This window comes from Rhipicephalus sanguineus, chromosome 5 (genome assembly GCF_013339695.2).
Source record: "Rhipicephalus sanguineus isolate Rsan-2018 chromosome 5, BIME_Rsan_1.4, whole genome shotgun sequence".
Classification (NCBI taxonomy): Eukaryota; Metazoa; Arthropoda; class Arachnida; order Ixodida; family Ixodidae; genus Rhipicephalus; species Rhipicephalus sanguineus.
Genome location: NC_051180.1, coordinates 141,665,061 through 141,691,438, shown reverse-complemented (window position 1 = coordinate 141,691,438; position 26,378 = coordinate 141,665,061). Strand labels below are relative to the sequence as shown.

General features: G+C 47.5%; 1 long non-coding RNA gene across 1 annotated transcript in view; it reads right to left on the bottom strand.

The window, feature by feature from the left end:
- LOC125758461 (uncharacterized) overlaps positions 1–16,052 on the bottom strand; it is a 47,053-nt gene extending 31,001 nt beyond the window's left edge. The window contains exon 1 of the long non-coding RNA XR_007416096.1: positions 15,997–16,052. This is a non-coding gene — a long non-coding RNA (uncharacterized LOC125758461). The remainder of the gene's footprint in view (positions 1–15,996) is intronic.
- Positions 16,053–26,378: the final 10,326 nt, after the last annotated feature.

Genomic DNA, 26,378 nt, shown 5'->3' with positions numbered 1-26,378 from the left:
AGTATAGAAGAAAAAAAAAAGAAGAAAAGGCTGAAGATAGGAAAGGTTTCTTTCCTGATTCGTGAACCTTGTGTTATTCTCTACATGTCAGAGTGATACAAGACGTTGTCATTCAGACTAGAAGTTCTTTGGTCCGTCTTTACTAGCATAGACCACATTAATTGCTGTATGAATGATAAGGCGACTTTATACGAATCTCACACCTATAGAGCACGGCGCGCATGGCTCCGATGTGTGGTTTGGGGATGAGCACTGCCGGGCATAAAATGGAGACAATCCTGTAAGGTTCGGTTCGCCGCAAACACGGTTTCGTAGAAAGGCAATCGTAGAAAGATAATTTGACGATAAAGAAAATATGAGTATAGGACAGGGAGATTAACAATGGCTCAGCGCGATGAGAATACCCCCCCCCCCCCCAGTGAGACAATTGTTACGAAATAGAGAGATGAAAATCAAGATTTTATGTTCACTGGAGTCGGTAATAAGCTTCCTTTAAAAGACATCATTGCTGCACAATGAAAGACGTAAGTGACGCTGCAAAACTCTTGCAGTGTAGACGCTAAAGCAGTGCACCTGTCCGTCATAAAGAAAAAAATGAGCCGTGTTAGTGGTTTACACATGCAATAAAATCGTCCCAGTCCTACTTTCAACAATTTTTAACAACACAACGGTTTAGGAGTTGCCAAATAGAGCTGGGGAGGATTGGCGGCACAGAACGCACGACACATTCAAATATGTTTATATGGATGAGGGCTACTTCTTCAGATATATCGCAGAGCTTTTAATTTGTGAGTGCGCTTTCCACATGGCCGGCTACCTTCGCTAACCTGCACCCAATAGCCAAGCTTTCCCTTACAAATCATCCTGGTGTGGAAGGTCTTTGGTGAATGCGAGCAATGAAGAAAAAACCTGATAATTGAACAAAATATATAAAAAAGGCCTGTTTTAATCAAGTGCCACGTTCCTCGTAACTTAAATTAAAGCTATCGTTTAATTTCTACCATATCTTCGTAAAGTGTGGCAACACGTTTTCTGCTGTTGCCCTCCAACTCACTGGCTTATTGAAGTTCTAAACTGATGCTGTTAAATAAGAAACCTTACAGGACCAAAATAGAAAAGGCGGTGTCTCGTTCGCGGAGGGGACAAACAAAAAAGGGGTGCGTTCGCAAGGACATTGAGCAAAACAAACGAAAAAAAAAACGCAAGAACGACGACAAAGCGCACATCCAAGGCGACACAAGGCGGGGTGCAAAGAAAGAACTGTGCTGAGACGACGGCGACACGTGGCACTTAGTTATGCATGTAGTACGCACACAGGCGCTGAGCGGCGACTCCAGCGGCTCCGCTGCGAGGTCAAACTCACCGCGACCGCCCAAACCGCGGGTCCCGTGCATGGTCAGCTCTCACCGCAGTACCTAGTCGGTCGTCGTGTGCCCGTCCGCTGTCTCTCTTAGAGACGCACTCCACGACGGGGTTCGAACACTAGGTTCGCCCATCCCTCTCGGCGGTGTCCGGCTTTCCGACCCTCCTCCCCCCATCCAAAAACCGCGGCTATTCTTTGCGCAAAACAAGGGCGAGCGCGTCTCGTCGAAGCCTCTAGACCCCATAAACAAAATAAGAACGAAAGAGGAAAGGGGGAGGGGGGGTGATGAGTGGGCGACCGCGGTGGCTGAGATCGAGCGTTGGCTCTCCTTGGCTACGGATGCACACAGACGCACGCAAGTACACGTGCGCTTGTCGTATACATACAGCCCCGAGAGAGCACACATAGGGTCGTGTACGTAGTGAGCAGGCGGTCCGGGCCTGTTGCGGTAGCCGAAACGAGCCGCTCCATGCAGCAGAAGCAACTCGCGGTGTGCGTCCCGTTAGCCGCGGATCGATGTGGCTCGAAGCAGATCGTGGGGGCCCGATAAGTTTGTCTAAAGCGGAGTTACCTCCTTCTCCTCATCGTGGAAAATGACCAACCGCCTGTCCTTGCGCGGTCATCGCGCATGCGTTTGTACGTATACGTGTGTTTGTTTGTGTGAGTCGTCGTCTCTTCATATCTGTACCTGCATGCTGCTGTAGGTATAGAGTCCGGGTCCAGTCGATATAAGCCACCCATTTTTACGAATCCGTTAACCGAAGGGAGAGAGAGAGAAGGGGTAAAGGGGGTGTGGAGTTTGTGTTCGAAGGGCTGGCCTGCCCGGTTTGTTGCGCACAGCTCACCTCCCGTTTCCTTTTTATTATTTGTTTCTTTGATTTTTTGTGTGTGGGTGTTTTGAACGAGACACACTCACGAGGGAGCCTGATAAGCTAATCAAGCGATATATCCGGTGCTCTGGAGCTTGCAATGAAGCGAAATAAATCTGGCGTCGCATAATTTGGAGCGCCGTTTCCTCGTGAGCTTTGCATCAGCCGTGATGATTGGTAGCGATCGAGCGCCCTATGGAAAAGAATAAGAAAGAAAGAAAGAAAGAGAATGGAATGGAAAGGGCGTTGGGACGGCAGCGTTGACGCATTGCACGGCTCCTTGTTTGCAAATGAATCGAGCATACAAGCCGCACCGTTCACCGGCACATCGATGGAGCTTCAGTCGCATTACTCTGCGCACGGAAAAAAAATAAGATCTACAAATAGGTGGTTCGCGAGGCATGGCAGTATATGCATCTATGCGAGCATAAATAAACAAGTGATATGGCTTACAGGACTTGCGGACAATGCAAAAAGTCGCGGTGGAGCGAGTGACAGCGGAGTTGGCGTATTGAAAGTTATTTCGATAACCGAAGTTTGCCAAACGGTAACCGATAACAGTGGTCGCATTAGGACGCTTTTGTATAGGTTCATCTATACCTACTGACCGGCTGGTTGGTGCCGGCGACTAAGTAGAATGCAAGGTACATTTGTAGAGAAAAAAATATTTAAAAGTATTTATCAGAAACCCTGGCAATTTACGAAACGAAGGTTTCCAATTAATTTAAAAAATTAGATCTTCAAAATTGCTGCATTGTTCGTAAGAGCCGACAACGCGTAATCGAGTGGTTGGATATCATTAATGAAGGCGGTTAGCCAATGGCAAAAACATGCAGCCCTTATGCGAAAAAATCAAAATAAAGGAGATCCAACGGCCAAGGAAATCTACTTGTACCGTATAATTGCTAGATGAGGTCCCTTTATTTTATTAACGTTAATGCATATAGGTTAGTGCACATGCTCATATTCATATTTATTTCAGACAATGACAAATACCACTATGTACATTTGTTCTATCTAGGAGGGTGACAAAAACGCACGAATGCCTGACTGAGTGTCGCACCTCTTTCTAGACCCACATAAACAACAGAGGCCGTTACATGGAGCAAGAATAATACACACACACACGATTACATATACAACACATATTTGGTAATACATATACATGATTAATACAATTATACAAGCGTAGTACAGACATATAAGAGCACAACAGAAATGTAACGAAAAGCCTTAACACAGTACACACTGCAGCAGGAAAAGTAAAAAAAATAACAGAATTATTCCTGTATTCATAGAAGGTATGAAGGTAACATTTTTTTAAGCATTTCATGTGCATCGTTTCTTGTACCATATTTATGACGGTAGGATTATGATTTGAAAATTCTACTATTACGAAAGATTGTTTTTGCATGCCTATATAGTTAGTCCCTGCAAAACCTTTGTCACACATTGTTTTTCTAGTTTCGTAAGTCTGTCCCTTCGACAGAAATTGTCGATTAAAATTATCCTGGCATAAGTTTACTTCAAGAAATATTGCAATGTATATATCTTCTTTTTCAGTATGTGCTGCATTGTTAATATATTATTCGCTTCGAAAAGTGGCGCGGAGTGAGTTTCATGAAATGAACAGACGAGTTTTCTTTGCAAATTTCGCATACGGAACATTCGAGTTCAATGCGTTAATCCGTTAGCGCACAAGGATATATTATCGTGGTTTGTGGTATACAATGTTTACGTGTCTGTTTCTGTTTTCCCCTTCCTCGGAAGTTAAGCTGCGCTTCCTTCCTGTATGACACGCACATTCACCGCCAACGCGCGTGTGCATTTTCCGCTATTACCGATGATCACGTGATTTATCACGTGAGAAAATTATGGCAAAAAGCAAACTCGGGCAACGGTCGACGACCTGTTGCTATCTGCAATATAGCAGAGTGGAGAGTTCTATACCTTGTGATTGAAAAAAAAGGAGGTGTAGTTTAGGAAATAGTCGAGCATGAACATAATAAAGCTCGACAGAAAGATGGAGGTCGAGAGAAAAAAAAAAAAAAAAAAAACGTCAGGCTATGAGATAAACCAGACGCCACCTGCAGCTACTTTGAACCATGCAAAAATGTAGAAGGAGTAGAAAAGTTGAGATCAAAGAAGAATATCGATAACAAGGGGCCGTAGATCATGGAACTATCTCACTATATCCGAGAACACGTAAACGAGGCAAAACCGCATCTCTTACTTGGATATCACCCATGTAGAACACGTGCACGAAATGTTCTCAAAACGCCAGCATTTCCTACACCGCTTTTCGCGTGAGGCTGTTTTCGTTCACGCACGCTCTGTATATACGCTCAGGTACGCTCCGTATAAGCTCAGCACCGTCCACTTTCGCTCTCCACCCATCTCGGAGGCGATTATACACCCCATAAGGTTGGCGACCAGCTTCACTTCTTTTCCGCCGCTTAGTTACGCGCCGCTGAAACAATCGCGAGCTGTCGACAGCGGAGGCGCCCTTCACAGTCAAGAGAGTTGCTGCTATCCGCGGTTAATATTCTATTCCATAAGGCCACGTGTGTAGGTGCTCCGCGCGGCTCGCTTCGATGGGAGAGAGAATGCTGTGCGCAGTTTTCTTTTTCTCGGCATCGTCTCTCCATTCCGCGCACACGCACCCTCCCTCCTCTCTCAATTTCGCTCTCCACCGCTCTTTGTCGCTGAATGAATAATGAATGGCTTCGCGGAGACGACGTCCGACGAAACCGAACGTTAAGGGACACGACTGCCAGACCGCGGGGCCATAAATTTATTGATCGTGGGCGTGTATCGGTCTCACTCTCGAACGGTACTGGGTAAGAAGGCGAGAGAGAAAGAGTAAGAAGACAATAATGAAGAAGGCAGAGAACAGCGAAGAGAAGGAAGCGAGATTAGAACATGCGCGGCTCTAATTCGGAAACACGAAATGCGATGAGGCGCTATCACAACGATTGCACCCTGCCAAGTTCACATGACAGAGAACTCACGATACGTGATCTGTACGCTTCTCTATCTAATCGCCTCAACAATTTGAGGATGTTTTTCCTGGCACAGTTAGTGTACATGCTGGGAAGTAGAACTGTCTCTAAAAAGTACACACGCAAATTAGAGCCCAACAAAAACACGAACAGGACAATACGGGCGGGGCTTCCTGAGCCATGAGTTCGAGACGATTTGAGCGGACGGTATATTCTTGTTTCTGATTTGCTTCAGCTTTCGTTTATTCATGAGAAAACCAGGCTTATTCGGTTACACGTAATATAATAGCTAAATCTGTTTGTCGTGAGGTTTGTTTATTACGGTGTTGTTTCTGTGTCATATTATGCATCAAGCGTTGCGAATTGTTGGCGTTATGGACGTTGGCTCTGCAAGTCACCTGCAGATATAAGCAACTAGCACCTTTGAAGGATTCCTGCATACTGTAAGAAGCCTAGAGCGATCCGCACGCCACGTGTCTTGCAGTACAACGCAATATAGCCCAACGTAAATTTCTAGGGGTGTGCGAATATTCGAAAGTTTCGAATATTCGTCGAATATTACATTCGAAATATTCGTATTCGATTCGAAAATCGTGTATTCGAAAAGTTTCGAATATTCGATTACTTCGAATATTCGAAAAAATTCGAATATGCGATTCGATTATCATGCATAAAATAACACGTCTTCCACATTTCTGCTGTGTTCGTATCGCTAAAAACGTTGCCGAGAGGAGCGATGAACATCGTAAGTACACAGAGGCACGATATCTGCCTGCGACGAGCGCCCCAATACGTATGATTTATTGCTGGTGCATCTCCGACGTGCAGCGCTGTTGGCGATCATGTAACCATACATTTTCAATATTATGCGGCCGTAACGTGCCGCACTACCACTCGTTCACTATGCGGGACCACTTCTGAAGAAAGACAGTGACCCACGTGACTGGTGGCGGACTGTAGGCACCTTCAGATACCCCAGTCTGGCAAAGCTTTGCCCCATGTCTCTTCCTATACCAGCCACTTCTGTTCCAAGCCAGCGTGCCTTTTCAATGGCAGGGGGGGGGGGTTGTCTCTGTTACAAGGAAGCGCCTGCTGCCTGATCATGTGGAGCAACTCATATTTCTTCATGATAACATGTAGTCATTACTTTCATTGGGCCGTGATATTTGCTTGTGTTGTGATGTGCATTGTGCTAGCCTGGGCATTGTGTTCTGGAGATAGCAGTGTATGTTGTGTTGCCAGTCAGGCTGTTAATGTTTTTTTTTTTCAAATAGCTACATGTTAAATAAAATATCGTTACTGTGGAGGCATTTTTCCTTTGATATTCGATATTCGATTCGATATTCGAAGGTGGATATTCGTATTCGATTCGTATTCGAAAACTTTGATATTCGCACACCCCTATAAATTTCCCATGCAGTACGCAGAAGAGAACTTGCCACCCGAGAAGTAAGCGAGAGCAAAACAGCAAGCTGCACAACTACAGAAAAAGAAAGAAAAGAAAAAAACGAGATGTGGATGATGTGGCGATAGATCACGCAAACGCGAGACCTGGCTCATGGATACGCGAACGTTCTTATCCAATAAGCCCGAAAATCTGCTTTACTGCACTGCATTGATGCAATGCGGCAAATCTAATCCCGCGAAAGAGGCACGAGGGGGCTTCGTGTGAAGCCCCGGTTTCCACATATACTAGAAACCGACGCGAAAGTTTGAAAACCGCAGGGTCAGGGCAGCACAATAGAAATCAAATACATTTTCCCTCTTAGTATTTGCTGTTGCATGTAACGCGTGTACATCACGCGCTATTGCTTTATTCCGTAGTGGTAACGTGTTCGCTATGCCAACCGCTCAATAACCGGCGAGATTGCGGATTCTCACGCAATAACCCTCCCCAATGTGTTTATATCCGGGTCGTAAAACTCGGTATCAGCGTGCCCATAAGCAATGAAATCTGAGTTTTATGACCAGGCAGGCAAGAAGGAGCACAATAATATGCGTCATAAGGCTTGCATCAAAGTCGCTTCTGCACTCTATATAGTGTATACAGAGAGCGCCTTGTTCCGCACACGCACATCCACCTGGCGCTCGCCCACCGAGTCTTGCGCAAGGTGTGAGCGCTTAAAAAAAGAAAGGGGCGACAGGATGACGGTTGTTTTGAAAGAGGACCCTGTCGACGTGTAGCCGCGGAGAAAAGGCCTTGTCGCCCCGGAAAAGCAAGCAGTATTTATACGAAAAGTCAAGACCCGTAAAAATGAACGTGAGCGTGACAATCCTGATGTGAAGGAAAAAGAGAGAGAGACGTAAAAAGATAAAATATGTGGAAAGGAGGAGGGAAGTCAACCAATCAAACGTGTTATTGCTAACCGATGCATGGCAAAGCGAAAAAGGAAGGAAAATAATCAATGAAGAGTGATGGAAGGATTAGCGTGTCGGGACACGTGGGTCTGACTGTGAAGCCCAGAAGCAGTTACTGGGATACGTGTTTGGGTCCAGCGGCCGTGGCTGGGTTGAGTTCATTTTATAAATTTTCTATGAGTAGACGCGTAGCTGCGGAAGCCGGTGACGAGGGGAGCCATGGACCAATATTTTATTGTTTCGGCAAACTGTTTATGAATCTACACTTTTAACACACGTAGAACAACCGTTGCAGAAAATAAGTATAATATGAAAATTAACAGTAGCAGGTTAACGAGTTCAGGTGTGCCATCTTGCCGAAGTCAGCCGCCTTCGTTATTACAACTGATCTTGCTCCGTATGAACAGCTGTAGTGCCACATTTGTTTCTGAATACGGGGCCCTAGCTTTCTGGTGCTGTGAAGCGCCCATGGTCTCAAGGTAATCGTTGTCAGACAGACTTTGTTGTTACTTCTTATCTGCAACAACGTAGGAAATTCGGCTCCTAAAGGAGGCAGCTACGACAAAAGCGTAGCAATAAATACATCGCCTAAAGCATTAAGCACTAAACAAGAAAATCGTAACACTGAAATAAACGAGAAAGAAAAAAATGGAACGTATCAGAACTGTTCAAGGAAGCAAGCGCTTCGCATATACCAAGGGCATGACACAAATTTCACAAATATGATACATATCATACCCAAACTGAAACCATCGCGTGGCTTGTAAAAAACACGAACGGCCCCTCAACACGCTGGAATATTCATAGCAACATATTGACCTCTTGTTACGCCTTTCTCAGAGGAAACCATCGGAGAGGAAAGTCTGTCATGTAGTGAAGCAGGCGTCAGAGGCAGGTAGAGAAGATGCCAAAGCGAATTTCAGTGCTTACATGCGGATGTTTCTAACGTAAAAAAGAAAAGCAAGCAGAAAACAATCAATTCTCTTTAAAGGCGTCTCAAAAAGAACATCTGCGCATCCACGAGCTAACCGGGCAACGTCCAGACCAGTAGAGAGAGAGAGGGGGGGACCACACAAGCGCGAACAAAGGGGCACCGCTGCGCGCGAAACACAAGGCGCGAATTGCCAACTTCCTCTGTGGCTCGGCGACGGCTGGTGCATGGGGGCGCGCTGGCGCTCAACCCTGAAGCGCATCGAAGCAGCAAGGCCGGTTGCAGCGGCTTCCTGCCTGCCGCTTTTCGAAGAGGAGACGCTTTTCCTCACCGCACCTTGGTCGCCGGCAAAGCCCGTTTTTCACTCGGCCGGACGGAGATTCTCTACGTACGTTTTCAAATGGCTCTGCTCCGCCTACTTTAACGCGTACTTTGCCTATACTCAGCTCTGTTGCATAGGCCAGAGGAAAAGCTTGCACGCAGTGAGTGAGTCACCTGTGGCGATACGTTGCTAAAGGCGCGAGCCAGGGCTGCGAAAGGGTGGACATGATAATGGAGGTCGATATTCTGTCTTATACGGTTAGCCCTCGTGGCCATCTGCTGGCGAGAATTGTGACTTACGGATGACGTTACGGTGCATCAGACATCTTCGTTTGCGTGAGCGATATAATCCGTGTAAACTACCAAAGGAAAAAAAAAAAGTCCCTACCAATGTACATACAAGTAACAAGTAGCCTTTCGATGCAGCGACGCTTGCCTGCACTCATTGTGAAACATACTACGCGCGCATTATTTGTGAAGCACACTGTGTAGTCGCCGTCTATAATCTTCGTCTTTATGCTGGCTCGATGTTGCATGTGTTTTGGGAAATGCTGAGAAAAGCGCTTTCTTTTCCGCCTATTTCTTGCTGGTGCTGTATGCGGTAAACATGTGTTGTATAGCAACAACATGATGTATACAGCAATACTGGTACACTCAAAATATGGGAAATAAGGAAATAAAAAAAAGTAAGAGAAAAACCAGATCCAACGTCAGCTGTCGCACGCCGAATATTTAAAGTGACTACTTACAGGGCACTACAAGGCCATTCCGGAGTTGAAGCTTCGAGTTGATTAATCTCTAATTTTTGGACACGAGCAACGCGTGTTAGCGATTCTATAGGTTACGCACTACACAACGGACAAAACTTCAGAAAAGTAGGTAAACGTTACACTGCCCGGAAAACGCAGGCAGAGATGGACGGCCTCAGGTAAATAGCAGCTGTACTTCGAAAATGATGAGATTGGTGGATGACGCTGATGAAAGAGGGAAGAGGCCAAGTCCACGACAGGCTATGATATAATGCTATAGTACGTTAGGTTCAGTGCCCTGATTTCAGGCTAGCGCATACTTAAAGTTCCGTATAGCTTGTAAATGCACTCCCAGTGAACGACGAACGAATAGTCGTGCGCGCAGAATGCGTGACCGTTATTTCCTTTATTTATGGTTTTATTCAAGATATAACTGCACGAGTGCTTATAGACGGGCTTACAGGCGAATGAAGCGATCTACATGGAGTGCGCTAGTGAACATAATTGTGAAACTGTGTAAAACACACAGGAGGAAAAAGCGCGAATTTTTCCGACGGAGACAGTAAAGGGAACGACACGGACAAGCGCTTCTATTGTCGACATCTGAAACAATCGCGTTGTTTCCTTTTCACTATGCTGAACCAACAAGCCCAAAGCTTGGCTTTACTAAGTTACTAAGCGCGGGTCCTTCGGTTCTATTTGTTTATCACCCCTAAAAATTATGCACGCAAACTAACCCAACTGTAAGGACACATATCGCTAAAATTAGGTGTACCACGGAGAGTACACTATCTGTGGTACACCTGTTTGTCGTGTCGCGCCGGTTTGGCTATACATCAAAGTTTGCTGGTGACGTTAGAGTTTCCAATCTATCCCCCTTCATCCTGTGTACTGTAAAAACGTATGTCATGCTGATTTGAAATAATCTTGAATTTGAATTGAAGAGCGGGCTTTGACGTCACGTCGAAGAACAATATGGGCCACAGAGATTAGTGTGCTTCCTTCTATTGGTTCAACGCCACTTAACGTTATGCATGCAAACTAACCTAATCTTAATAATAACGTACATGCATTCTAAAAAGACAGGACGTGCAAACACGGACACAAGAAAGAAGTGTCTTTCTTTCTTTTTAGAATGAATACTATACCATTTAGCTCAGCTCTCTGTTATTCTAACGTACATGCTTCGTTGTGTCCCGCCGTTTGGTCTATATCTCGAAGCTTGCCGGTGAGAATAACGAATTTTACATCTGTCCTCCATCATCCGATACAGTATAGATGTATACTATGTTGAAACGGCGCCGACATCACGTCGTGCCGCTGTCCTTCGCGAAACGCAGCGGGTGAACGGGCGAGCGGACGGCGTGAGCTGCGCCGCTGCCGCCCGCCGTTGCGCGGCATTTTCCAAAGCATGTGTGTGTCTGGCTCGCGAGCAGCAACAGCCGCCGCTCCTCCCACTGACGTCCTTGGTGCGCACGGCCGCGCGCGGCTTGAGAACCAAAGCCAAGAAACAAAAGCATGCAGGCCGGGGAGTCAGCGGCGGGCCAGGTTGGCTCAAGGGGACGACGCTCAGGTGCACGGAGGTTGGCACGACCGCCGCTGACTTCGCCACGGCAGCCATGAGCGAGGTTACACGTGAAGGTGCTGCTCTCACGTCTACAACCTCCACCTCTACAGAACCTCCCCCCCCCTTTCCACTTTACCGTCCTACCTTCCACCGTGGCCGCGATTTCCTTTCTTTCTTTCATTTTCCGTTTCTTTTTTTGTTATTGTCTATACACTAGGTTCCTCCTCCTCATCCTCGAGTTTGCTCAGAGTGCGCAGAGAAGCGAATATGCGTTTCTTATTGGCCAAAGGTGAGCGAAAAGTAAATACGTTTACGCATTCGTGAACCATGGCGAAAGCGAGCTCGGTTAGAAAATTCGAGGAATAATTTGTGGTTGGCTCGCCACCGGGAGGCCACTTTTTGGAGTGCGAACCGCGCAAAATTGAGATTTCAAGCAAGCCCGCCTAGTGAAGCGGTAAAGTGCGAAGGCGGACGGCGTTCGCACCATATGGTGTAACAGGCGGTATTCAGTGGAAGGCCGAATGAGAGAGGGAGATCTAAGAAAAGGACCGGAGATTAACGAGAAAAAATGTCCTGTTTGTTGTCCTTCATTAAAGGTAAGGGAGTTGACCAGAAGGACAACGGAGAGACGGATCAGATGCACACAGTCGCTACTGTTCATATCACAAGCAGCCCAAGGAAAGGCAATTGGAGCGCTATGCGCAAAGACTCTTTCCGACCCTTTCGTCTATCTCAATCCAGAGGGATTCTAAACGCGCATAATTCATTTACAGGCTAGTATTGTAAACTGTTCACCTCACTCTACCAATACGAGTGCCCTAGTTATTCAGATATCGCAATGCGATTGGTAAGAAAAACGCACAGCCCAAAAAAAAGTGCTTCGCGAGGAACAGTCTATTTACAACCTTCACCACGAAAGCGCGCGCGCTTTAAGTAAACACCGCGCGAAACCCGCGAATTTCCTGGAAGATAGTCGAACAGCGACGAGTGAACGAGCGTCTTCTCGGACCATCGAACGGCGGGAGAAACTCGAGGAGCGCGCGAAGAGGCGCTAGCGTATGCACGTTATATAGTCTATACACACACCCCCACACAGGCGTTTCTCCTCCGAGAGTGCGGCGCTCTGAAAACAGCGGCCTATTTCCAATGGGCCCAACGCTCCCCTAACTTCAGTGTTACCCTGTCTAAAGCAAATCGAAAACGAAACAAAAGGGCAGGCGGCAAGCGACGAAGCGCCATCCGAAACAAACTATAGCTTCGGGCGCGAAGAAGCGCGCTGCCGCGTTCTTCCATTTTTCTTCCTGAACAACGCCGCGGCAGGCGTCATATTTTATTCCGACTCCCGGAGGCTGTTGTTGTGCGCGGCTTCTTTATCTTCGTTTTTTCTTCGCATCTCCTCCTCCCCGGCCCGCTACTTCCAGGGTTTGTAGCAGCGAAGAAGGCCCCGCTGCCACCGCCTAGCTGTGACGCCCTCTTCATCCAACACTCCGCAGTCTGCAGCGCGCGGCTCTCCCCAACGCTAGCTGATGCTTTGTCTCGCGAGCGCGCGCGCGCGGTGCCGACCGAAAACAGAGCGCGGTCCCTGTTGTCTTGTTTTCGCTCTCGCGTCGTCGACGCCGCCACTTGGCTCCGTCGAAGCCGGAGGCGCCCTCGGAGCACTCGCGGTGCACGTTTTTCATTGTCACCGTCGCCCGAGTTAGAACGAGAAGAGGAGGAGGCGGCTGGAAGGTGTGTGTGAGTCGTGTCAGTTAGGGGAAGCTATGCATTCATCTTCATTCCGTTTCGCGCGACTCTGCATTACGTCAGCACCGGGATCCCCGACCGACTCGCCGGCGCAGTCGTGAAGCGAGTGCTATGCGAAATATACATACGCTGCACGGCTTGTGCATGCGATCGTGGGTGTAGCATGTATACAAGCGCAAATAGCGACGTGCCAGAATGGGGACGAGAGAAAGACTTGACGTGTACACGGTAACGAGACGCAGTGCTTTACTTTCTCGAATTTATGACATTAACCGTTGGCGAAGTGTAAGGACTCGTTTTAGAGATACGTAGAGAAGGATTATACATTAGCTTACGTTTGATTTGGGCATACAGTGTTCTTGCCACATCACGCGGTTGTGTATAGCTCCGAGGAAAAAAAAAAAAAAGGAATCACGAGGGATCGGGACATGAATCATGAATGAAAAAGATTCCTTTTACGCAATGCAACGCTTTATCTGTCACCTCATTCTGGCAAAACCTTCCAGAAATCGAATGAACGTGTAAGTGTTCAACCTGCGAAAAGATTTGGTGTGCTATAGGGTTTTAGGCGCTCACGGCATGAGAAACGTAACAGCTTGCCACAAAAAACACGTACGAGTGTGCGTTGCTACTTGTTTGTCGAAATAGACGTAATAATCAAGCAGCTTTCGCTTTAGATATGTACATGTATGAACATCACATATGTATGGGTATCACGCGAAGAAAAAAAAGTTACAAAATACTATCTTTTTGTAGCAGTTTTCCGTTTACAACAGACTAAGCCAAAACTAAATAGCACGCCTCTACCTCTTTGTGAAAATGTGGTACAGAGCTCCTCCTATACATTTCGCTATTACTCGTGTACAGGTAAGGCTAACTTAATGTGCAACCGCTAAGAGGTTGGCCTAATTGCAGCACTACAAAATTTTGCTATAAAAGCCTTTAGACGACCCATGGAAAAAAAAAAAGAAGAAAAAAAAGAGGAGGGGTGCTATGTGAAATGAGCGTGCTCAAAACGGCGCGCATCCTCTCACGACCCAGCCATATATCAACAATAACGTAACAGTAAAAGGCAGGTCATCGTGGAAGGCTTGGCGGCTTGCTCCAAGAGAGAGAGCCCACGCTGTGTAGTATATAGCGCATGCCTCGCAGCTGTCCAGCGCAGCGGGCCGATGCGCGGCTCTTCGGAAGTCCAGCGCTCGCTGGGAGAGGGGCATCCAAGGAAGGAACCGGCTTCACGCTCCGAAGAGCTCGGGCGCAGCACTGCGCTCGCGGACGGAGTCGTCCTGGAACTCGTAATCAAGCGCGGACCAGACTTTCGCTCCTGGCCTCCCTCCCACACTCGGCAGCCAGTTCCTGAACCCAGGGCGGTGTGTATGTGTCCCCGCCACGCGACGCCCGATTCAGCGAGGAAAGACCTTGCTGCCGCACTATACACGACGGTGTACTACTATACACCATAGTCGGGGAAGAGCGCCGGGCGACAAACGCGCCCGGGGCGCGTGTAGTTGGCGCGGGGGAAGCTAAAGGCTGAGAGGGAGAGGGAGTGAGAGAGAAGCACCGAAAGCTCGCCTCTCCCCGACGCAGCTATATAGACCGCCGGCGCGGCGCTACGCCGAAGCCCGAGGTCGAAGCCACGCCCGGTCCCGCAATCTCTCTCTTTCCTGCCAACGACCGAGAGGAAGCGAAGCGGAGCTCCCCGAAGGGCGCGGATTTGCGGCCTGTCAGGGCCTTAACCGCCGCTAAAGGCTCCGCAATCCACGGGCTTACGGACTTACTTCATAAGGCTAAAACTTCCACCCGCCCCGCTATCTTTACCTCTCCCCTACTCTATACCCCCGGCCGCTTATATACCTCTTGCGTTCGGGCGTCGGCAGCAGTTGCGGCTCACGAACGGGGGAAACTGCGCTGTTATGTAGGAAGGGAGCGTTCGTCTCTGCGTGTGTGTGTGTGTTTGCCGCGCAGCAGCGATTCGTATCTGGGCGTGCTTATACGGAGTGAGCCTCTCGCAGGAAGGGAGCGTTGGGAGAGTTTGGCGTGTAGACGCGCGGGGCACTCCGAATACGCGCGTACACACACGCGCGCGAGCGCGAGTTAATTGGAACGCTTGCCGTATGCGCACGAGCTGTATAAGGGTGACCCCACCGTGCGCGCACCCGTGGAAACCTTGCCATGCCTGCCGAGCGAGCGAGCCAGATTGGAAGAGCTTTGACGGCCGCGGAAACGGGACGCCTGCACGCGTTATATATGTATACCCTGCATGTATACCGGAACACCCGTTTCCTCCGGTATACGAGGCGATCGGGATTCGATTAGCTACTCCCAATAGAAATAACGAACTGTGTATTGCGTGGTGAATCGTCCTGCTGTCGTGATTTGTGAAACGGTCGTGATTTTGTATCGCAAGGCCAAGTTTCGTGCTCGGAATTTCTTAACTTTCCCTTCTTATGTGTATACGTTATGAGCGGCGTACTCACGACACCTTACGCGAATCAAGCCCTCATTGTTGCTAAAGGTGTAGGATGCCGGGGTGTCGTCGTTGATCAGGCGCTCATAGTTATCAATGAAAAACAAAGCGCCGTGAACTGTAAAAAAAGAATGAAGACATTTCATTATGATCCAACACTGTATATTCCAGTATAACGCATGGGACTTCAGGGTTGCAAAACATCATCAGAACTGCCGCCCATGTCGTACCTTTATGCACACACTCCAGCCATCGAAATATGTAATTCTGCTACTCGATTGATTGTGCAGTAGTACTGACGATGCGCCAGATACACGCAACCGGAATGTTGGGCTTGATGAAAAATACAATTAATGAACTTCACACGCGCATGCATCACAGCGCATACCCGACAGGTGCGCATTCTTACACATGGAATGCGCATGTCTCAACAACCACCATGCACGGTATATCTGCTGATTAGCGATAATTGTCCTGGGGCACTACACGCTCCAATAATTCAATAAAAAAAAGATGTTACCGCCTTCTTATGAGGGGCACTGTGCGTCACTGAGAAACCGCTCATACGATACGGCCGTGATAACAAGCTCTGATAGCAAGAGCAGACTCATTTTCCGAGCACTCACCGGAACGTCCCAACGTCTTGGTTATTCTGGTAAGCTCCAGCCTCGCCGATGGTCCCTATAGCCATAGGCCTGCAAAAATAGGAAGAAAAATAGCCATGTCAATAACTGGTCCGCATGTAAATGACGGGCTAAGCAAATTGTACAGATACCAAAGTTTAATCTTTTAAGCCAGCGTAATAGCTCTCTCAAGCTGCATTCGTTAAATATGTCAGCAAAAAGGGGTGCAGTTTGCTGCCGAGTACAGTTTGCTTGCCGAGTGCGTAAATCCTCCGCAGCGCGGTACTCACAGCCAGAAGGAGTGTCGATGATATATCAATGATATATCATCGATATATAACCTACTTCTCATATTCTTCATGGCCCGACATATCTTAAACTACCAGGATGCTTAAAGGGACACTAAAGGCAAATATTAAGTCGACGTTGATTGTTGAAATAGCGGTCCAGAAACCTCGCAGTGCTGCTTTTGTGCCAAGGAAGTGCTTATTTTGAAATAAAATCACGTTTTTAGTGGTCCGCATCGCGTTAGCGCGCTTCAATTCTCCCGCCTGAAAATACGACTTTCCTACGTCACTGCTGCCGTGCCCAACGTTTCCCGTTTTTACTGCCGACACTAGTAGCAGCCGAGCGGAAGTAGCGGGACCCACAGTAGCAACAATGGCGCTGCGGCAAAGACTTGCTCGGATGGGCACATTCAAAGCCTTCACCAAGTTGCGGTTGGTCTTGTAATCCTCAGTACGAAAGCGCAGCGAGCACACACGCAGAGGTTTTGACTGTTTAGCACACTGGCGCAATGGCATGACACTAAGCCACTTTGAGCGTAAGGGTTCATTCCGCGGCACCCAGTGAAAAGACACACCGGTTTTCGAAACTACCACTGAGACAGGCGAGGCGCAGTTCGGCGAAAACGGAACCTTTGAACCATGCGCGCCGTTCCCCATGGCAACGCCACGGAGGTTTTGTTTTCCATGAATCAAGCGGAAACGAACAAACAGCATTTTATTACGTCTTTTGATGCTCGGAATGTTCTTTTTTTACTGCTGCTAGTTTGATTACTAGTGATTTATTGTAGGCCGACTTCCATACGTCATCGGGATCACTTCGAAAAATGTCCCACTCGTGGCGCTCATCATGTGATACATTTAGCTTAATTTCTCGGTAAGTAGGGCACTGCTGTTGATAATAATGCCGTTTTAGAAGTTGTCATACATTGGGCTTTCACTCTGACATAAATTGTTATTTGCCTTTAGTGTCCCTTTAAGCAGAGCTTTTCTTTAGCGTCTGCAGTTATTTTATTTGTTAAGCAACGTTGAGTCTGTTAGTTGCTGCTTAGGGACGCAGGCATCCCGTGGAAGCCTGCGTCTTTGGAAGTGATGTATGCTCCATACAGAGCGATTCTGATCGGCTGAGGGAGCAAGCATTTGCCTTCATCAGTGTGTTCAAGCAGCACGAGTCCGAACGTCGTCAGTAACATGCTCACAACGACAAGCAACTGCTAATCTACGCAGCGATGTTAATTTATTTTTTCTTAACACGGTCATAATTTAAAAAGATGAAAATATAAAAGTCAGAGCGAATTATCCCAAGAGAAGGTTAACACAGAAACTACTGTGACTCTGACGTTTGACAGCTCGACAAACGATGCCTCCACAATTGTAGTAACAACCGAAGCATTCAATAATGACAATCACAGAAAACTTGATACCACACCCTTATTTACATATAAGTGACCGCGTCAACACTTTATATTTCCTACCATATCTTACATCGTCAATAATTGTGCATCACTGTTAATTTTTCTTCGGTATCACATCGGTGGTGTTCAGAAGAAAAAAATAATAGAACTGCCTATCCGTCAGGACCAAGCAGTTAGCGTGAGCGAACTGCCGTCGTTTTCGTGTAGTAAACAGTGAGATACACTACAACTAATACTATTCGATACGTCATCCGATATTGTTCTCATATCATCTGGTGTACCACAGGGCTCGGTCTTAGGGCCCTTACTGTTTTTTAATTTATAATAATGACATCGTCACTAACACTGAATGCAACATAAAACTTTTCGCGGATGACTGCATTATCTATAAAGAAATAATGTGTTACGAAGATCACCTCACCCTAAACAGACAACTTAACGTGATAAATACCTAGTGTGAACAATGGCAAATGTCTATCAACACTAGCAAATCTGTGTCAGTGACGGTGACAAGAAAGAAGAACCCATCAGAATTTACTTACTCACTTAGTGACACTAAACTAGCTAAAGTTCATCAACGTAAATACCTCGGACTGGCTCTTACATCCGACCTCAGGTGGAACATTCACATTGCCAACATCTCCTCAAAAGCCACCCGTAAGTTGTTCTTTCCTAAAAGGTCCCTGAAGTCTGCTCCCACCCATATCAAACTCCTCAGCTATACAACCTTTGTGCAGCCAGTACTAGAATACGCTAATACTGTTTGATTCCCTCACAATATTACTAACATAAATCAACTAGAAAAAAGTCACAGCATATCGACGGAGTGAATGATGATGAGTGGGCGAAGCTGCGGAGGTTCATCGGTAAACCGTGAATCTTCCGTGAATTCTGCCCAGTACATCATCACCGACGTGAGATCGGGCGCGTTTATACTAAAGGTTCGATGAGTTATGACGACTTGCAGCTCACTTTAATTTTACATGTACGCTGTGAATTTTCATTGTTTAGAAAACCATTGCTTTAGAAAACATCTGGCGTCTTTCGTTAAGCAGCTGGCGTCTTTTCGTTTTGCTTTAGAAACATCTGGCGTTCTTTGGTTTTGCTTTTACAAAACATCTGGCTTCTTTCGTTGGTTTATTTCATCAATCAACGGCGTTTTGAACAAAATTTTTATTGTTTAATCACGCACAGGAGAAATCTCACCAGGCACTACCTTGGAGGTAAACAATGGCTGCTAATGGGAATGAGAGACAGAAGAAGTCGGCTTTTAGCTAACACTTACACTTCTACTTCTACTAACGTTTCCTACTGGAACATGCCAATGGCTGCTAATGGGGAATGAGAGACAGAAGAATTCGGCTTTTAGTTAACGCGCACGCTGCGAATTTTTTATTGTTCAACAACGCACAGGAAAAATCTCCCACCGGCACCACCTTGGAGGTCAAGATCTGGTACTAACGTTACGACTGGTTACGCACTACTACGACAACTACGAGGGACGAACGGGTGCCGCCTTAAGGAGCTTCGCCCCTAAAAGTTCAAAGAAAAGCAATACGGTTTATTCGTAACAAATACAAACGGACTCGCCCACTGAACATCTGGCATCATCCGGTCTAGACACACTGACAGTTAGAGCAAAACAAGCTCGTTTAAAATTTATGCATAACCTTCTGCACAACCGCTTCAACATAAATTCTTCAAATTACATCAACTTCTCTAGGTCCCAAATATCACGTAATAAACACGATAAAACGTTAGATGAATACTTCGGCAACTCCAACGCATTTAAATACTCATTTTTTCCTACTGCAGTTAGGGAGTGGAACCGCCTTGACCCAACAATAGCATGCATTGAATCCCTGTCAACATTTTGTTACGCAATAGAAAATAAGCCCCAACTATGAAAAAAAAAGTTTTATGTTTACGCAATGTGTTCTTTTGTTGTCTGCATGACTTTTTTATGTTGCATTAGATTGTATTAAGTTTCACTGTTGAGTTGTGAATACTAATGTTGCATTAGAGATAACAACATTTTTATGTATGAAACGCAATTGTACTCTGCAATGTGTGTATTATGTTCATGCTCACGTTGTTATCAGTATGCCCACCTGCCTTGGTCTCAAAGTGAGACTGGCAGTATTGAAAATAAATAAATAAATAAATAAATAAATAAATAAATAAATAAATAAATAAATAAATAAATACCACTATTACGTTGTCTACTCTATACTGTGCTCAAGCATTTGAACTACACAGGGTGTGGATCAATCAATCAATAACTGAATTACCTTTCAATAGACTAGAGTAACGGAACCTCTGGTGAATAGCCCACCTAGTCTCAGATTTTATTAAGGTCCTTTGTTTTTCCATTCGTTTCGACGTTCGTGATTGACTTGCCCGTGGCATCGCTATCGCTTCTAATGGTGGCTTAGTCAGTGAGATAGTTTACTTTTAGGCAACATAATCAAAGGAGAATAATCAATTCATCATAATCAAATGAAAATTTGGTCCTTCTTCAAAATTTAAGATACATTGTATACTTTTGGTCAACAGTGAGTGAACTGCAGTCTCCCATACAACGTGTGTGTAGATGGTTGTCATTACATGTACATATGTATGCATATACATGCGCATTATAATAATCTTTATTCCGCACTTATTGTGCCTACATGAAACCCAAATGCGGCAACTATGTCAAATGCCAATACCTGTTTTTATTTATCACGACATGGTATAATGTAGGATTGTTTTGTGGTCAAGCTAGCTACTGCTTTGGTAATTTTGTATATTTCGTGCATTTCGTATTTCGATCATGTATAGCTAACTATGCAATGCCGCTGTTACGCCCAGAGCGAGCAGGACGACGTCAGGAGGCTAACCACCTCCTCTTGTCCTGACCGCGGGGAATGCCTTATATTGTCCGAAAAAAAAATGAATAAATGAAATTTACATGCCCCTCGCACAGTTATGTGTTTCTATTATAACTAGCTATATTTCAATATCCCCGCGAGAAGAAAGTCAGGAAAACTGGGCGTTTATAGCGGTCGATACGCAGTGAGGTCAGTGACATTCGCACTAAGTTATTTGAGAGAGGCTTGCAACGAGTTTCATAACGGATATAGCCTATACGAGAAGAAACGTTTTGTAGATAACCTCTATGGATATGGGCACTGTTGTTTTTCTATTCTCGTGTTTATGTCCTCCTTCCCATTTTCCAATGCACTGTACAAATCCGGGCGTAGCAGTGGCTGTCACCAGCTTGCGCATTCCTGATAAAACCGTGTAAGCATCGTGCGTCACATAGTCCTGGCTACGCTAAGCTATGCGGCGTCTTGCATTGCACATCGGTGTCATTTGCAGAGGTGTCGTTATGCTCCAAAGCCGACTCCGCGAGTTAAATGAGAAACTCAATACTTGGGTGCGTACAACGGCTGCTCTCCGCGCATGCAACAGCACTGCTCGTCCCGCAGTCATAAACACCAAGACAACAGCAGACTGTGCCTTTTCAAAAAAGAAAAAGAAATAATAATAACAGAAACAAGACTTCTTTCTTGCGAGAGACCCTTCGGAAAGCCACACCTCAGAAAAAAAGGCAGGGGAAGAATGCCCCTGACACGTTGAGCCGCTCGCTGCAAGGCGACAAGGGAAGCCCGGTTTTTGAAAGATGGCGCCGGCCAATCAGCTACGCCCCGCAGGGTGTTGGTCGTGTTCCACGGCGAACCGACGTCGATCCCAGACGAGGAAGGAAAAGAGAGATCTTCTAGGCTGGCCGCGTACGCCTACTTACTTTACGCGTATATTTTTTTCCAATTCGCTTGTCTTTTTGTTCCGCCCTCAGCGTGGGTCGCACCCACCGCGCGGAATCTTCTCCGACGAGCTCGCCGCGATGCTCGCACCCTGCGGTACACACAGACGCGCGGACCGCGTCCAATGGGGCCTCCAAGCCACCGCGGCGATGCTCTGTGGCATCGCACTGAACGTCGGGATTAGCAGCGGTACGTGGGTGGGGTGGCACTGCCGCGCTGTCGGGGCTATTGATGAGGGTATACACATGCGGCGGCGAACCACCCCTCCGTACCCGCCGCGTATTCGCTTCGGTCAGGGGGAGGGTGACAAGGCGGCCGGCACCGCTGCCTGCGTGCATGGTCGAAGCGCTACAGATGCATGCAAGGCGGCGGCGACGATATCACTTTGCCGGAGATGCAATCGCCTCTGCCTTGCCCTGTATTCGCGTCGCTGTTCGCGCCTCTGTGTGAACGGTCTATAGCTAAAGGCCATTTTTTACGCGAAGAAGCGCGCTTCCAATGAAATTCGCATAACGAGAAACCGTTCAGAAGCTCCTCAAGCACGAACGGCTCGTGACAGTGTGGTCTGGAATTTCAATGTGCGCTCGCCGACACACCCACTCTGTGCGTGCTGCGTCGCGCAACCTTGTGGATGTGTGACGCACACGCCGAGAAAGATTTGCAGGTACCTGAACCAAATAGTACACGATTGGTCTTGTTGGCGGCGCACTGCAGAAAGAAAACAGCGCACACAGAAGAACAAGGACGAAGGCAAGATTACATCTTACAACTCGTACCCGTTCTTGAATCTGCGCCGATTTCCGCGATTTTGTAGGCACACCGTAACAACTGGAACTATTCAGTGGAGCTACGTGCTATGCGGTGAAACGCGAGACATACTTCATCTAAGATATAATAATAATAAGACATGTGGTGCGTTTGCTCCCTATGTTTAATCCGGTGGTAGATCGGTTGTGACAGTATACTATACTTAATATACTATGGGACGAGGACTCACAGTAGAGTTAGTCATCCTAAATTCTGTCACTGCATCTGGGGTATTGGTCAACGATCGACAGTTGAAAACACCGTCCTCTATAGAGCACGGATTTCATTCTTACGATATCCAAATCGCAGGCAAACACCAATATCCGCGCCTGCGTGCCTTTCGCATGATTTATTGAACGGCCGGAGGATATACAGAATTGCCTGCAAGCGTAAGGGTGGGCCACAAGACGTTTCCCACGGAATAAACAGCACGTATAATAAGCCTCGGACGATTCCTGCCGCGTATGCATGCACGGATTATAATGCCCCGGTTATAACGAGATTTCCGCTACCGAATAACTTCGCGACGTATGTGCGTGTGGAGAGAGTGAAGAGGAGAAGGAGAAGGCCAGTGGGTATATACTCCGCGACAACTTTTCTTGGCACCACTGTGGAAGCTACAGAGCCAAAGTGCCTGCATGCGCGCGCGCCAAGGAATAGTACCTATATTTATTTTCTAATTCGAAAAGTTACCTAGCTAGAATAAATAAAGATTTGTTCATTATAAAAAGAGAACGAGTATGGGAAGCCATTCGTGAAAAAGTGTTATTGTAAACTTCAAGTTTGTTTCTGTCTTTATTTTTTGGACAGCACCACGTTTTCCTCACGCCTGCACCACAATTTCCTCACGCCTGGTCTCTCAGAGTCTTAGTAAACATGGCGTCCGCGATGCCCCCTGAACCGTTGGCCTGATCCGTGTGCGGCCGCAAACTCGCCGTTTCGTTCTCCGAAGAAGCTGTACTCTAAATGTGACAGAAAGTGGCTATCAAACCAGACCACGCAAGTTATCTGCAATGTCATGGCTGAAGTGAGGCGCCGTCAGCGTGACTTGTCTGCAAATGCAGTGTGCCGGACTGTCGCCGAGCTCACCGGAGTGAGTGAGCGAACGTATCAAGGCTGAAGCTCTGCGGGCCCCACTTGCCTCCCCGAAGCGCAAGAAATTGAATTTCTCGGGCCAAACTGAGAAGTGCATCACCGGCAAGACGCGGCTGCTGCGCTATTACACGTTCGCGTTGGCAGCATTGCGGCGCAAAGTGCACAGCTACTTCATGCGCAATGAAATACCTACGGCCGAGAAACTACGCTCTGTGAAGCTGTGTGACCAGCGAAGCTTGATAAAATAATCTGCGTCAGTCTCTTTTTAATTAAGCGTGAGCTCACTTTAAATCTAAACCAAATTCAGCGCCATCATGGTACTTGCATTCCGATTTATTCGAATACAATGGGAGCTTTTTCTCCAAATTTTTGCTACTAAAGTCGCCCCTCGCGTTACAATCGTGATCGCGTTACAATCTAGCAAACGCCGTATTCAGGTTGCGGTGTGCGCTTGGTGGCGTTCATCATATTCCCATGTGTCTTATTTTGTTGTCTTCGGGCTTCACCCGCAAAGACTGTTTGGAATGCTCCGCGCAGACCACGATGCGATGTTCCAGAAGCGCCACGATTGTTTTAGATCTTTCTGTTAAGATTGCGCGCGGTACGCGAATAGTCAGAGATTAGGTGGTCGATCACCAGCGATAGCACTGGAATGTTCGATAGAACATGTATAAAAGCCGACAAGCTTTACGACTTGTCAGAATTATTGACGGACGACGCTCTGACTGACTCGTTTCCCGCCCACAAGTTTGGCCAAATAAAGAGTTTCATCTTCGACACGCCTACTGCTGCCTTCGTCAACGTAACAACGCTGTGACAATATACAGTACAGTACTGTAATGCATCTACGCACACTGATGTTCCCATTCTGCATGTATACGTGGTGCTCAACGCTCTAACGATGCGAGCAAGCGAAACCGAAACTGGAACTGAAATCGGCTGTAAGATGCCGAACTACTTGCGTAGTAACACAAATGTGCGGATGCCCCGCCTCCGTAGCCTTCGCTCCAATGCCAAGATAAGTTGTCGCCGAGTATAGTTGAAGGCACAGCGTGCGTGCCGCAAGATCGGTCACGACCGCCAATGCGATTCGTGTCGCCGCTTGGTCACGCAGGCAACGGTTCTGGCTGCGCGTGCGTTTTCTTTCCGCTTTCCTCGCCACCCATGCTCGCCGTGTTATCGCGCGGGCCTAGGGATTCGGCAAGCTGCAGCGAAGCGCGCGAGCAGTCGTGTGTAGAAAGAGCCCGTTTTCTCGGGCGCCGATCTTCGCATCGCGCGCGTTCGTTGGTCAGCTCACAACGAACGAACGGGTGACGAAGATGATGATCGCCGTCACCGAACGCCTCGGTCGGTGGGCCAACGGATGATGGGGCGCCGGCGGCCAGGCGTGACCGAGGGACTGCAGATGACCTGGAGCTGCGTAGACTTTACCTTGCAGCGGCCGCTGCGCGCGACGCGGAAACGAATGTAAGAGGCGAAGCGAAAGAAAAACGTATACCGCTGTCAGCGTGGAGAGACGAGTTGCGGCGAGAAACTGGAATATTCGCGGATGTCGTGCATCTGTCGTTCGCCGCAGTAATATTCGGAGCAAGCGAGCTTTCCACGTTACAGCCAGCGCAAGTTCCTCCACCAACTCCTCTACTGTCACGTCCTCCCTTCCCTATACACCGCCTTCTATCAGATGGTTTCAAATAATTTCGTGTGTTAGTGTCGTACTTTTATGTAAATGCTACAAAAAGTTTCATTACGTCGCCTAGCTATATACCTTCTCATTTTGGAGATCGGAAATGTAGAATTATGAAATTGGTGTTTGACAGCTTGGACAAGCGGCCGAATAAGACCTGCGAAAATAAGAAATGTACGGCCAAGCCAGTATGTTTAGCCGAATGGCAGAAGCGCGCGTTCCTGTCACAACTGGCTTCCCAAGAGTTGTAGTCAGATGCAAAGTACAATCTTATATAACGGCATGCCTTCGACGCCACAGTTATGAGATCGTACGCAAGGCATGACTGCCTTTGTCAGCGGCACTCGAGTTCACAAGGCCGCTGTGTTTACAACATGCGTGCTTGGCGGACAAACAAAGACGATGGGCTTAAGGTCAGGGAAGTGCTGGCTGCCGCTCGAATTCACCGGCAGCATCTCGCCCCCCCCCCCCCTCCCACACAAGAAACACTACACTACGTAAACGCAAACTTCGAGCCTTTAGCACGTCCGCCCAGCGCTGTTGCCATGAGGCTTTTATCGACGAACGTTCAAAAGGAACAAAAGTAATATTGCGAGCCGGGAACGCGTAGCAACGCATCGCCGAAGAAGGAGAGAGCCGAGATACGAGCGGCGTCGGACGCAACTGAACGAGCTTCAGCACCAAATCCCGTTTTCTTCTTTCACATGTGACCCCGCCGATTTGCTTGTAACTTCAGTTGAATACAGTTTTCCTCTTTAACTCGAACCTTGCCTTAAATCCATCATTTGGTCTCCGCTGACATGGCGCAGCCGACAGGATGCGAATCGACCGAACTGCATGGGGAAGGAGAAACGACGCCATGAGACGGAGCGACGCCACGCCGTACATCGTCATCAGACTCGGAAGCGACCATCGTCGAAAGCCTGCTCACGACCCTCAATAGCAGCACGATGGTCACCGCTGATGTTGGCGCAGCCGACAGGATCAAGTGCTCACCAGCTGATCGCAAGTTCATACGAGAGCAGGTGAATGATTACCTCAACAAAGGCATCATAAGGCCGAGCGAAAGCGAATACGGCGCTCCGACGATAGTTGTCGACCAACCGCACCAGCCGAAGACCCTACGAAGAATGGTACACCACTATCTCAAGTTCAAGGAGAGAGATCAAAGAGGTTACGGAACGTTACGGAACCATCGCCACCGAACGACACATTCGCCTGAGGACAGGCGCTATTTTCGGGAGGGCCGTGTCAGCGGCACTCGAGTTCACACGGCCGCTGTGTTTACAAC